The sequence below is a fragment of the Macaca nemestrina genome, chromosome 3, assembly GCF_043159975.1.
Source record: "Macaca nemestrina isolate mMacNem1 chromosome 3, mMacNem.hap1, whole genome shotgun sequence".
Taxonomy (NCBI): domain Eukaryota; kingdom Metazoa; phylum Chordata; class Mammalia; order Primates; family Cercopithecidae; genus Macaca; species Macaca nemestrina.
In genome coordinates this window covers 16,205,468-16,217,645 of record NC_092127.1, presented here as the reverse complement: position 1 = coordinate 16,217,645, position 12,178 = coordinate 16,205,468, and the positions used below count along the sequence as shown (strand labels likewise).

The following is a 12,178-nucleotide window of genomic DNA, read 5'->3' as shown; positions in this document are numbered from 1 at the left end:
ATTGATTGACCATTTGCACTATGTTAAGTCAACATTTTTCTCATTGAGTGCCCTGGAAGTGTGGAGAAACAGTGTGGTACAGGGGAAAGGGCATTAATTTGGAGCCAGATATTTCTGGGACTCAGGTACTATATGGAATTCAAACTAGTGGAGTGAAACTAGGAGGGTGATGTGGCCTCCTTAACTCTGGGTCCTCTTCTGTAAATGAAGAGGATGATCATTACTTCATAGGGCTATTGTAGAAATGAAAAGAAATGCAATATTAGCCTACATTTATTGGATACTTACTCTCTCTCATTCACTATGATATGTTTTCTATGCTTTATGTAATTTAATCTTCTCAACAATTTTATGAGATTGATGTTATATTTATTTCTATTTTACAGATGGGGAAATTGAGGCAGAGAAGCCAAGGCATGTGCTAAAGGTCATGCAGGCTATGAATGGAGCTGGAATGTAAACGCAGGCCATTTGACTCCAGAGCCCATGTTCTTGAATCCTTAGAAAGACAGCAGCAACACACCAGGTGCAGCAGCTACTTAGTTGGAGTGGCTGACAAGGTTGGCAGAGGATCCCCTTCCTCCCATGGAGTGGCTGCCATGACACTGCGTGCACTGAAGCTGCTCCTATTTCTGAAATATGTATTGTTATTTTTTTCCCTCCATGTTGAACATTATACTCTTCTGTTCTTTCATACTCTCTTCTTCCCTTCCAGATGAATTCTAGGGATTTTATGAATCTGTAATTCTAAGGGAGAAAGGATAATAAGAATTGTAATGTGAGTGTCCAAAAAACCCCTAATTTCCCATCACCTACACATAGCTGTATCCTAGATGCTCCAGGAAAAATTGTGACTTTCCAGATACCTGGTTTCCCTCTTCCCTCCCCTCCCATCCCCTCTCTCCCTTTCCCTTTCCCTTTGGCTTCCGTTCTCTTCCCCCTTTATTTCTGGATACCTGGTTTTCTATCAGAATGAGATCTAATACTCACAAGTATTATCCTAGCAAAACAGAATCCCACATACTCAACACATCTTTAAAAAACCCCTAGAACTGGCTGGGCGTGGTTGCTCACGCCTGTAATCCCAGCACTTTGGGAGGCCAAGGCGGGCAGATCACAAAGTCAGGAGATCTAGACCATCTTGGCCAACGTGGTGAAACCCCGTCTCTACTAAAATACAAAAAATTAGCGGGGCATGGTAGTGCGCGCCTATAGTCCCAGTTACTCCGGAGGCTGAGGCAGGGGAATTGCTTGAACCTGGGAGTCCGAGGTTGCAGTGAGATGAGATTGCACTACTGGACTCCAGCCTGGCAACAGAGCGAGACTCCGTCACAAACAAACAAACAAACAACCTAGAACTGTACAATTTTTTTTTTTTTAAGTTAGCCAACTATCTGTGGGCAATTACATAATGTGTGTAGGCATTATATGACTTTGTGCTTTACATTCAAAGAAAGTTCAAAACTTTTCCTCTTTTGGAGTGTTTTCCTTTTCCCCCAAGGGATCTGGGTAATATTGATGTGTTTAATGTATTCAACTCCTAGAAAATCACATATATAAAAATGTAAGTTTCTTTTTCTTTTAATCAAACCTCCTTTCTTTTTTGTTTTTTCTTAGTACTGTTCATGAACAAAATAGCCAGATCTGGACTTAAGGGAATCTTATTCAAAGTTTTGGGAGATTTGAAAAGATATGTCCCCATTGAAATAGAGCCTTGTTTTTTCTTCTAGGAGAGAATGATTTCCAGGAAGAGCGGGACACATATGGAAGGCCTTAGCTTATCTTCAGCGCCTCATACACCCGTTCTGGACTCCAGAAAGGCCATTGAGTGGGATTAGGCCTCAGAGATAGGATGTCAGTCCCAGTGAGGGATGGCCTAGAGCATTCTTTAATTTTTTCCTTGGGGTCACACATAAGAAACAATTTTCCAGCACTGATGAGTGTTATTAACAATAAGACGGGATAGAATTTTGTTTCCTCTATGGCCATGCTTCAAAAATAGAAAAGCTGTCTTTTCTCTTGAATGACTGAATGAGGCTCTGGGGAGGAAGAGGTGGGTTGGCAGATCTCTTAAAGGAAGCTTCTCCTTCTAGGCACTATTCTAAGGCTTAATACTTTAACTCCCTATATTAACCTAGTTAAACTAAAAAGTGATCCGAGTAATTTTATTTTTATTAAAGCTCAGATCAAAATGCCAGTCACATTGACTGAGAAAATCAAAGGAATCTTTGATGTGAGTGGTTAAATTGCTGAATTATTTCAGTCCTATACCCTCACAGCGTGAGTACCTGATCTGATAGACATCCTTGGAATTCCTTTTTTGTTTGAGACAGAGTCTTGCTTTGTCGCTCAGGCTGGAGTGCAGTGGTGTGATCTCGGCCATTGCAGCCTCCACCTCCCAGGTTCAAGCGATTCTCATGCCTCACCCTCCTGAGTAGCTGGGATTACAGACAAGCACCACCATGCCTGGCTAATTATTTTGTATCTTTAGTAGGATGAAGTTTTACCGTGTCAGCCAGACTGTTCTCAAACTCCTGGCCTCAAGTGATCTGCCTGCCTTGGCCTCCCAAACTGCTGGGATTACAGGCATGAGCCACCGTGCCTGGCTGAAATTCCATAATAAATCCCTCTATGTCTATTTCTTTTTCCAAATATAATTTTCTTCATTTCCAAACATCACCTTTTAAGAATCCAAGGATTTTTCCAGGCACAGTGGCTCATGCCTGTAATCCCACTGCTTGGAGAGGCCAAGGTGGGAAATTCATTTGAGGCCAGGAGTTTGAGACCGGGTGGGCAACATAGCGAGACCTTGTCTCTACAACATAAAAAAATAAAAATAAAACCCTAAGGAAATAATGGTGCCTCACTACCTTTCAAAGCTTTTGACCTTCAAGTCAGAAAATAAATTATTTTTAGGAAAGGCATCTCAACCTTATTTACAAATGAACTCTCTATTTGTCAAGAGCAACCTCAGTAAGGATAATAGGACTTCCCAGTTTGAAATACAGCATGAACATTTCTTCTCAGAGGCTCCTGAAAGACTAAGAATGAGATTTCTTGACTCGCCCTCCCTCAGCATCTTCTCTCACTTTCCTCCCTCCTTCTCAGAAGCTGTGTATAGCAATGGGCTATGTAACTGGGTTTCACTGGTGCCTGGTGGAACTTTTAATTCCTCCCTGTCAGCACATCCCTAGTCCACTTTCATAGTTTGGATAAGGACTGGATAAGCAGCTGAACTTCTGGGGACTTTTCCAAATGAAATTCAACCTTTAGACCTTTGGAGGTTTACCCAGTCTTCCTCACTACCCGAAGATGAGTTTGGAACAAATTTTCTCTTAATGGATTCTATTTGTGGGTAGGAGAGGTAATGACTGCTTTACTCAGAGTCATGAGCATAACTTCAAATAAGGAAAAAGAGCCATGCAGGAATGTGAGAATAGATGCGATCCTGACGAAGGTGTGTCTGAGGAGGTGCTGGGAGGTTCTGATCGGCTGTTGAAGGGAGATACTGTATCTCACGTGACAGAAGTCACCTCCTGACATCAGAGTTGCATTTGAGTGGTAATTTAAAAAATAATATAGCTGACAAGGAAATATGGAAGGCATTACATTGTAATACAGTGAAATGTATATACAACATTCAAGATCAATTACCGGGTACTGATTAGCTGGGAGAAAGGCAATAAGACTTTAAAAATAGAATTTGTAGAAATAGCACCCTGTCAAGGTGGGACTGACTATGCCTCCTGCTGGTTTGTTGCAAGGAATTCTTTTTTTTGGAAAATCTCGTTGAATTGCGTGACTTGTGAATCTGGCTCTAGAACTGTTAATGTTGTAAAAATTGAAAGAGGACTATTTAAAAATACCAAGATATCTTTTAAAATTCCCATTTTTAGCACAGCTACTTGTCATTAAAATAAATCATTCCATTTCTGTTTGTCCAGGTTACTGCTTTCACAGCAGGGCCAGGGCTATGGTGAAGTGTAGGAGGTGTGCAGGCCCCTTCACTGTAGCCATGGCTCTGTTTCATGCCACATGTGCTATTTAATAAGTGGTTAAGCCCCAGATATGCATGCAAACATGGTGCATCTCCATGTATTGGTTTTGGTAATGTTGTAAATAATTGGGAGAATACATTAAAATTTGTTAATAATGCTCCTTTGGACTTAGTCTATTTTTTTTTTTTTTTTTTTTAAGATGGACTTTTGCTCTTGTTGCCCAGGCTGGAGTGCAATGGCATGATCTTGGCTCATCGCAACCTCCGCCTCCTGGGTTCAAGCAATTCTCCTGCCTCAGCCTTCCTGAGTAGATGGGATTACAGGCATGTGCCACTACGCCCAGTTAATTTTGTATTTTTAGTAGAAGTGGGGTTCTTCCATCTTGGTCAGGCTGGTCTCGAACTCCTTAGGTGATTCCAGTTCTAATTCCCCAGCAGAGTTGTCTTGGTTGCAGTGAGACATTTTTATCCATCCTGACCACAGCACTTGCCTCCACGCTCATGAAGCCCAGCATGTTACTGCTGTTCTGAATGTCTCTGCTTTGTGAGCGACATGTTTAATGAATTGGGAGTGTCTGTACACATTGCATTCACTTAAAAAGGGAAAAATACCTTTTAACAGCTACAGAAATTCAATTTAGTTTATTTAGGAGGAAATGAGAGACTTGAATTGTAGGTGTGAAATCTTACAATCTTTCAGAATGATTTGGTTTGGGGGATGGTTGGAACTGCATGGAATTGTTTCAGCCAAAATAATTTTGTGAGCACATTCCCAAGCTCATGATCATGTTTTGATAAGAAAAATCCCTTTCTCCACAAGTTCTCAGGTCCCGCTCATTGGCCCCTGCCCTCAATTCTGGAACCTATGTTAGGCTGTTATGTGGCTCAGTTCTTGGAGATATGTTTTCAATTTGAGTCAACTTGATGAGAGAAAAATTACTAAAAAGTGGGAATGAGCTGTGAGGTGAACAGGGTTTTCCTATCAAAGTGGAGGTATTTTTTAAAGCATTTATTATTTTAAACTCAAACATTTATAGAAAGCCATGAGTGTGAAGTGTATGATTACCAGTTGCGGCTTGCTGCATTGAAAAATTCAAGTTCATAGGAAATATTTACTGAGGCTCTGGTTTGCAAGCAGTTTGTTCAAGAGAACAATTTGGTCCAGAAAGTGTGTCAGCTAAAAAATAGTTTACTAATATAGTAGTAACAGGCAATTAGGATTCATAAGCATCGCCATGTCTGAGACATGATTTAAGGTCTTAGATGGAAAGAGTTCTGTTATTAAGAGAACAGAATTTACATGCTGTATCTGTGTAGGTCTTATGCATGTCAGAAGGGAGAAAACGACTTCTTCATTTTCCATTTTTATGAGCTCTGATGTAACACAGTTGTTTTTTTGTCTGTGTTGAAAATGATGAATATAGTTCTTGGCACATTTGTTCCATAGTAAAGAAGAATTTAACGTACAAGTGAAAAACCTCTGCCTTTGACCATAGATTAAAGAGATGTTATATGGTGAAGATTACTTCCTAAGGAAAGGTTAGTTTTTTGTGGCACTTTCTGAAAATTTGTTTGGGACATATACAATTCTTTTTTATAAATTCTGGAGGTCTGAGGAAAATGCACTTAATCACGTTAGATGAGAACATTTCTTTTTGTGTGAATTGAGTTCTTATCAAGGTTCTGATGTTTTTTCTCACGTATTTGCCCTGGGGTTCATCTCAATACAATGCATTTGTGTACTATTGAATAAAAAGCAGGCTGCAACAGTATTTATTATATATGATCCTATACACATGTAAAATTTTGTGTGTGTGTGTGTGTGTGTCCACATGTGTATAAAAAACTATGTCTTTAAAGTTGTTAATAGTTAACTATGGGTGGTGGGTTTTAAGTGATTGTTCTTTTCTTTGTGTAAGTTTTTTTAAATAGTGCACAATTTTCTTTTGTTGTTATGAAAGGTGTCATACATTTGAAAGAGGACATATGTACAGTTTAAATGATAATAACATAGTGAATACCCACTGCTTAGCTGAAAAAAATAATATATTACTCTGTTACAGAAGGCAAGCCTTCCTTCTGCCCCTGCCTCTGTCATGGAGGTAGCTATTTGCTTGAATTTTGTGCTAATCATGTCTTTACTTTCTTATATAGTTTAGCCAGCTGTGAATGTATCCATAAAACATACACAGTTTTATTTTGATTGTTTTTGAACTTTAAATAAATGAAATCATACTGGATATATTCTTCTGTGACTTTTCCTTTTTTTTGCTTCTTATGTTTTGGACATTCATCCAAGTCAATGTGTGTATCTGATTTTTTTTCTTTGAATGTGAAAAATATTTCAATCACACACACAGATCAATCAATTTACAGTCATTTTGAAAAAGGAAAACCTCATATGTACATTTAAAAGTGCTGAAACAGTGCTGAAATAACCAGGTTTTTGTGAATGAAAATTTTTTTATTCCATTCATATATGTCCACATGTGGCTGGTATAACAGCTGCTTTCAGAATAATATTTTTAGGGATCACTGGCTGCACCCATAACAGAGAAATGCCTCCTTTTCCTGCCCCTGCCATTAAAACATGGTGTCTGAAATTCAACCATTAGCTATTTTTCCCTGAGGATTTTAGGAACTATCTTCCAAAAGAGAAATTGTGTCATGTGGCGATTCAACATGAGCTAGTTGAGCCAGTGATCAGCTTGAGTACCTTGACAGCGAAAGAGCAGGTCTTAAGGAGCAGAGGAAGGGGGAAGCTTTAGACCTTGAAATGTTTGGAGGCCAAGCTTCAGTATGGCACTGAAATGAGGACTCAGAATAAACAAGATATGGAATCAGTCTTAGTGTTCATCCACATACGCAGTGGAATACTATTCAGCCATAACATATTGCTGTCGTTTGCAGCAACATGGATGAATGTGGAGGCCCTTAAGTTAGGTGAAATAAGCCAGGCATGGAGAGAAAAATACTGCATGATCCCACTGATATGTGAAATCCAAAAAGTTGAACCCACAGTGGCAGAGAGTTGAAGTGGTGGTTGCCAGGGGCCTGTGAGGGTGGGGAGAAACAGGGTTGTTGGTCAAAAGAGACATTTCAGTTAGTCAGAAAGAATTCAAGAGATCTATTTACCAGGTGGGGACCACAGGTAATAATAATGTATTGTGTATTTGAAAATTCCTAGGAGTTTTTAAGTGTTTTCACCATAGATAAATATGTGAAGTAACATGTATATTAATTAGTTTGATTGAACCATTTCACAACATATACATATTTCAAAACATGGAATTGAACACCATAAATATATAGAACTTTTATTCGTGTATTAAAAAGAGTTTGGGAATTCTAAAGGAAACCAAAGATGCAGTGAGGAGGCAACATCCAGGTGTATGTGATGCAGAGAAAGGAGTTGGGAAGGCAACATTTTAGTCACTTTACGACCGTGCCCATATGCAGTGACAAGCACTTCTTGAGTACCTAGTATATCAGGCTTTGTGGTAGGCATTAACAATTGAAAATATAAGAAGTAAGGCAGTCCCTTCTTTTAAAGAACTCTTGGCCTTGTGGAGGAATAAGATACACCAGCAGTCTTTGCTCTAGGTCCCAGATGATTATTGAGTGGGCACAAAAGAACAATGGACTGGTAGTAGGGGAGCCTTCAAAAAGGAGTGACCCTTGAAGGATGCATCTGGTGGGCACAGAAGGGGAGGTCATTTCCCTCAGAGGGAAGGCCATTTTCAGAGGTACGGGGTATGAGATTAAGGAGTCCAGCGACTTGCTGACACATGTGACTGGAGTGATGGGGCCATCCTGTACCACCAAAGTGATGGCTCTGCAGCCTGACCTTGTCACCCGCCCATTTGAAATCATGCCATACCTCTCCTGCACAGCACACATTATTACACTTGGCCTCAGTCCACCTCTCCTACTGTGCTTCTCAAATTAGTTTCCTTAAATGGCTCTCTGCATCACAACTTTCTTACTTATAAAAATAGAGAATGACATCAGAGCGCCTAAACTCAGCTTTCTGCTTTTTCCACAGAGATCCTGGCAAATGGGTGTTTCTTCTCAGAAAGGGATTTTTCTCCGTGACTGCAGTTGAATTACACAGTTGTATAAACATCCAGGTTCTTGTTAGTGTGGATGAACTATCCATGAAAGTTTTAATGCGGGAGTCTATGAGAACACCATTTAATCAATTGTCAAATATTTGAGTATCTATTGTGAGCACGGCACTGTATAACCGTTATGCCATGTATTAATCTATTGGAAAATAATTTGACCTTGCTTGTATAGTATTTTGTTTACTTTATTTTATTTTATTTTATTTTGAGACCGAGTCTCACTCTGTCGCCCAGGCTGGAGTGCAGTGGCCGGATCTCAGCTCACTGCAAGCTCCGCCTCCCGGGTTCACGCCATTCTCCTGCCTCAGCCTCCCGAGTAGCTGGGACTACAGGTGCCTGCCACCTCGCCCTGCTAGATTTTTTTTTTTTTTTTTTTTTTTTAGTAGAGACGAGGTTTCACCATGTTAGCCAGGATGGTCTCGATCTCCTGACCTCGTGGTCCGCCCGTCTCGGCCTCCCAAAGTGCTGGGATTACAGGCTTGAGCCACCGCGCGTGGCCGCAGTATTTTGTTTATTTTTACCTTAAAGTTTGTAAATCTATTATAAGTGTTTACATACCAACTATTTGAGGGCTATATACAAGGTATAGTTTTATTGTACTTTGCTTCTTCTGTTTCAATAAAGTACAAGTACAGTAAAATAATCATATCTGGCCAGACATCATGGCTCATGCATGTAATCTCAGCACTTTGGGAGGCCGAGGTGGCTGGATCACCTGAGGCCAGGAGTTGGAGACCAGCCTGGCCAACATGGTGAAACCCTATCTCTACTAAAAATGCAAAAATTAGCTGGGCATGGTGGCACGCCCCTGTAACCTCAGCTACTTGGGAGTCTGAGGAGGGAGACTTGCTTGAACTCAGGAGGAAGAGGCTACAGTGAGCTGAGTTCGTGCCACTGCACTCCAGCCTGGGCCACAGAACAAGACCCCTCTCAAAAAAAATCACATCTTACCAATATAAGCTAACATATCATCATTTTAGAGACTATTAAAACCATAAATAAGATAGAGTAAAAATGGTAAGAATGAAATACTCCCATTATCTAGAAATAAATAGAACTTGCTGTGTAATTCAATTAAATTTGATAGAGCAAATAATTATTGGCACCTATAGTAGGCACTGTGGAGTATGCCAAGCTTTCCATGACACACTCCCTCTGCCCTCTGTACTTGTTAGTGTATCGCAAACCTAAATTCTCTGTACTGAAGAAACAGAGAATGGAGAATTTCCCATCCTTCTCTCTAGTCTCAATTTCCAAAGGCAACCTTCCTATAATTTCACTATCTTGCATAGGAAATTCATACAAATCCATCAGCTCTGTAATTAGTCTAGAGCAAGTGGTGAAAAAGTAAGCACGAGAATAGGCAGATTTAGCAACTTATACTGAAGTATCCACCTTACTCCAGAAACTGGTAGTGACTATAATGGATCTTTTCCTCTGCTACTCTTTCACTTTCATGCCCAGACTTAACATTATCCGTCTAGAATTTCTGATACTCCAGAGGAAATGCCTATGAGATACTGCATTTGCATGTGACTCTCTGACCTTGTTCTCCCTGCCCAACATTTCTGAGATCCCACCCCAAGGAAAGGCTGCTGAATTGCAGCAAGATTATACTCAAAACCATGTCCTGTTTCTTTCCAGGTCTTTTGTAGGATGTATTCATTCTGGGGAAAAAATAGAAGTAGGAAAATCTCCACTACTACCACCTTAGTCCAAGCCATTACATGTCTCACTTGGTTATTGCAACACACACACACACACACACACACACACACACACACACACACAAAGTTTAGAGACAGAGTCTTGCTGTGTTGCCAAGGCTGGAGTGCAGTGGTGCAATCATAGCTCACTGTAACATTGAACTGCTGTGCTCAAACGATCCTTGTGCCTCAGCCTCCAAGTAGGTAGAACTACAGGTGTGCCTCACCATGCCTGGCTAATCTTTTTTTAGCTTTTCTCATAGAGATAGGGTCTTGCTATGTTGCCCAGGCTAGTCTTAAACTCCTGACCTCACATGATCCTTCCATCTCAGCTCCCCTAAAATGCTGGGATTACAGATGTGAGCCACTGCATCAGGCCTGGTTATTGTTATTACAGTATTCTTCTAACTAGTTAACCTGTTTCTGATGTAGACTCTCCAACACATCAGGCATGCTGTCACCTCAGGGCATTTGTACTTGCTCTTCCCTCTGTCTGGACCCCTTTTCACTCTATTTTGGGCTCTATTATGCAGTGTCTCTGTACTGAAATGTCAACATCCTCAGTGAGGATTTATCTGGGCTACTTTATATGAAATTGTAACTCCCAGGCCTTATGTTTCCTAATCCCATCCTGAATTGTATTTTTCACTAAGTTATTTATTGTCATCGAATGTATTGCATATTTAAAACTTTTACTCTGTCCACTTTCTGTCTCTCACTACACGATGTAAGGTTTGTGAAATATTTTTGTCTGTTTTCTCACTATGGTGTTCCCAGTGCCTGAAAGGTACTGCCACATAGTGTCACAAGGTATAGTTTTTATTGTACTTTGCTTCTTCTGCTTCAATAAAGTACAAACACAGTGCAAGAATTCTATCTTACCATTACAAGCTAATGTATCATCATCATATATTTGATGACAAATATATGACAAACTATATATATATAAATTCATATATTTACTCCTTCAACAAACACAGATATACATATATTTGTTGATGAAATAAATAAATAAATAAATAAATGTATAAAAGAAGGGACTTACTCCTACCTTATATTATTTATTTATTTTTTTAGAATACTCTAGTTCCAGTCCAAAACTTGGTTAGAACAACACTTAGTTTTCACTTGAGCAAAGAGAACCGATTCCACATTCGCACGTGGTATTTTCTTTGTTACAGACTACAATATTCAGTGTTTGAATTTTGTCTTTTCTAGCTTAAGAGAAGAACGTTGAGGGCAAGTTTAGTAATTTCTGACTTTTCTCACATTTTCAAAAAAGGCACTTGCATTAGAAAGTAAAAAATCTTCAAGTTTTCCAGAAATAATCTCTTTGAGGAAACATCTTAGAAATAACGTTTAAACGTATCTTTGTGTAACGTGCATATACTAAGAGAAAATACCTCTTTAACTAGTGACACCTCATTAGATTAGGGCTGCGTTTAATAATTGAGGTATGTGATCACATTTCTAACTCAATTCTTCATCTTGATCTTCAGATATTTAACAGAATATTTGGGTCAGACGGTCAACAACTGCATATGTTTCTTTTTTCTTCTTTGACTTAAGTGAAGGGAGTAACAAGAGACTTTTCTCTGTAGGAGAAAGGGTTGGGGGTGGGGTGGGGAGTCAACAAATACGTCCCACCACCTGTTTCTATAAAGTTTTATTGGAACATATCCATGCCCATTTCATAACTTGTTGACTGTGCATACAGTCTTTGCTCACTTTGATGCTAAAACAACTGAACTGAGTAGTTGCAAGAGAGATCATATGACTTTCAAACCTAACATAATTGCTGCCTGGTCCTGTATAAAAACAACTGTGGATACCTGACATTTGACTATAATCAATTCTAGTTGGGAAGGCCAGTGGAAAGGCAGGTGGCCACATGGAGGAGGCTAAATCAAAAGTGTTTGATAATCCAGAGGATGGCTACTCAGTTCTTAATTTGTAGTTACGTATTTTCTCGATTTGTACAATTGCTCAGATCTGTTATATTATTTGTAAATAAAACTATCCTCATTGACATATTATAATTCAGAACTGTTTCATTTTAGTTTGGGATTGATTTTCAAGTAACAGTGACTTCTGCCACTAATCTGCAATTATTTTACAGCTTTTTAGATCAAGTGCTATTCCATAAGCAGTACTGCATTTTGTAACACAAATTACACACTAATTTACCTGTTTTAAATGTGTATCTTTTAATATATGATTAAAATTTGTTGCAAGTTAGCCCTGTTACAGTGATTAGTTTGGATAAAATCATGTATCTTTAAATACATAAAAATATATATTTAAAAATATAAAAATGTATAAAACTATGTCACAATGAGAAAGTTAGG

General features: G+C 39.2%; 1 long non-coding RNA gene across 2 annotated transcripts in view; it reads left to right on the top strand.

Moving 5' to 3' along the window:
* Window positions 1-6,237, top strand: part of LOC105466758 (uncharacterized) — a 58,034-nt gene extending 51,797 nt beyond the window's left edge. For both annotated transcript variants that reach the window (XR_003014653.2, XR_003014652.2), the window contains one exon: window positions 387-6,237. This is a non-coding gene — a long non-coding RNA (uncharacterized lncRNA). The remainder of the gene's footprint in view (window positions 1-386) is intronic.
* Window positions 6,238-12,178: the final 5,941 nt, after the last annotated feature.